The sequence below is a fragment of the Lactuca virosa genome, chromosome 8 (assembly GCF_052849685.1).
Source record: "Lactuca virosa cultivar CGN04683 chromosome 8, Lactuca_virosa_CGN04683_v6, whole genome shotgun sequence".
Taxonomy (NCBI): domain Eukaryota; kingdom Viridiplantae; phylum Streptophyta; class Magnoliopsida; order Asterales; family Asteraceae; genus Lactuca; species Lactuca virosa.
The window spans coordinates 20,805,302-20,808,068 of NC_136433.1; positions in this window are offsets into that span (position 1 = coordinate 20,805,302).

Consider the following 2,767-nt stretch of genomic DNA (forward strand, 5'->3'; position numbering starts at 1 on the left):
GCTTGAAGCACTTGGAAGAGGTTTGGAGCACTTGGGAGTGATATGCAACAACAAGGGGACCTTGTTGCGCCATCTGATAAAGGGATGGGCCAAGAAGGACGTTGTTGCGCCATAAACATTATTTTTTGTGCCATGTTGCTCCCTCTTAGGCCATGAGGTATCCATCTTGGGCCATGAGGTATCCCTCTTGCGCCATGAGGTATCCATCTTGGGCCATGAGGTATCCCTCTTGCGCCATGGGGTTTCCTCTTGCGTCATGGAGTATATTTTTGTGACAAGCATGTTCTTGTTGCACCAAGGTGGTGATGTTGCTCCAACCTAGAAGTTCTTGCGCCACACTTGAAGCATGTTGCACCATCCTTGTACATGCTGAGCCATCATGGTGCAAGATTGTTCATTTTGGTTCCTTGATGAGCCATGATATCCCTGATGAGCCAAGTATTCTATGAAGTCCTCTATGATGCTCAAGATCGTTCAAGGATGCTCAGAAGTTGGTATTTGATATTGCCATATTTATACATATTTTTAGGCAATATTTTAATGCATTTTTATTAATATTTTGGTTATTTGCAAAGATATATGGTACTTATGAGATTGAATTATATTTTTTTAGCCAAAAGGAACACTCTTGAAGATGAAGGACCAAAAGTGAAAAGAATTGGAACTTTTGAGGATTGAAGAATTAAAAGAAGAAAAATCCCTGCGAAAAGCCCAAATCACGATGTGGCCATGAAGTACACGACGTGGAGTGAGTGTTCTAGAAGATAAGTGCACGAGAAGTCAGAGTCCTTGCCCGATAAGGATTCATCTCAAATCACGACGTGAAATCCCTGTTCACGTCGTGAATTACAAAAATTCCCAAAACTATATATATTCATTCACTTTCACGATGGGAGGAGGCTTGGAGAGTTTTAGAGAAAATTCTGGAGGAAAATAATTCAAAGACATCGAATTAAAAGCATTCAAGGAAGGAAGTAGTTTGAAGATCAAGAGATCGAAGATTATATTCATCATTTAGTTTGATACATTATGTCTATGTCTTTTCTTATTGGATTTGTGTTTGTCTTATCAGCCATGCGTAGCTGAATCTAGTAGCTTCCATTTAGCTAGATAAAGCGTTATCTTTATGGATTAGTTAATTAATTTTGGATTTTAATTGTTGGTTATGAGCTTGACTTTGATTTTCTCTACCTAGCATGTTAAAAATTGATACTTTAATTACTTGAAATTAGGTTCTGTGTAGCTTAGTGAACATTAAATTACATGAACTTGTTACCTAGTAGTTTAGTGACCATTAAATTGCTAGAGCTAGGATCAAACCAATCTTAGACAAGTAGATTCGAACTAAATGGAAGTGTTTTTTAGTAATTGATTGAATTTGATAGTTAAGTGATTAAGTTTGTCTGAAATTGCGAAATCAGATAAAACCCAATTAACTTTTGCTTGTTTTTGGTTAATTTTTAGTAGTTAAATTAGTTAATTAAATATGTTCCATGTGTTCGACCAAAACTTACTTTACTATGCTATACACTGACTAGGTACACTACCTATAAGTGTAATAATAGATAAGTAGTCAGGTTATAAATTTAAAACTAGATAGGTGATATATTTTGCACGCATCAAGTTTTTGGCGCCGTTTCCAGGGAACGACTAATTTAGTTTTTGATTTATTTGTTTTAGGTTAATCGATCATTTTTTTGTGGGGTAAAACCTGCAAAAAGTTAATTTTTAGCATTAGATTTTTTTTCAAGACTGAAGTCACGACGTGAACTCAGTTATTCCGTGTTATTTTTCGTTTTTGTTTACTTTTTCTGCTTCAACACGACGTGGTGAGTAATACCACGTCGTGGTAATTGTTCAGTAGGAATATTTAAATACTTTTTGTTCGTTTTTACGTTTTTATTTTTTGTTTTTCTTGCAGTAGTACATGCCTAGTGGATCCAACTTGTAACATCCCAAAATTCATGACCAAAATTTCATTTTTAATTACGTAATTATAAAAACCAGTAGTCTGAAAACATCAATAGTATCAAAAACCAATATCTCAATAACCAAAACATGTCATAAGAAAACAACATCAGATTACAACTCCCAAAGATCTCATGTGCGGAAAATCATAGTGTGATGCGTTGCGATCATGCCGACTCCTTTCCTTTCTAAGAAGAAGTACCTGAAACCAAAACTGAAAACTGTAAGCACGAAGCTTAGTGAGTTCCCCCATCATACCACATAATCACATACTGTCAGGTATATCTGGGTGTCCGGCCTACCCTGTCAGGCATATCTGGGTGCCCGACCTACCCTGGTGAGCATACTTGGGTGCTCAACCCACCCATGTCAAGCATATATGGGTGCTCGACCTACCCTGTCAGGCATATCTGGGTGCCCAACATACCCTCCGGTTTATTTCAACCGGCTACGGGGTCTATCTCACCCCTACCACTATCAAATAATAACATATCATAAACATACTGTCAGGCATATATGGGTGCCCGACCTACCCTCCGGTTTATCTCAACCGGCTACGAGGTCTATTTCACCCCTCCTACTACTACCATATGATAACATAGCATACAAGCACATAAATCTCTACAGATAGTGGCATACCAGACAATTATCACAAAGACAACCATCTCTATTATAAACAACTACTAGTGGGTCGGCATTGGTGTCTTCGACCCACTCATATCGGGAAGGTAACTCACCTCGAATGCTGTAAAGTAGCTGAACAGTCCCCGACTCTAAAATCAACCCCTGAACATGAAAT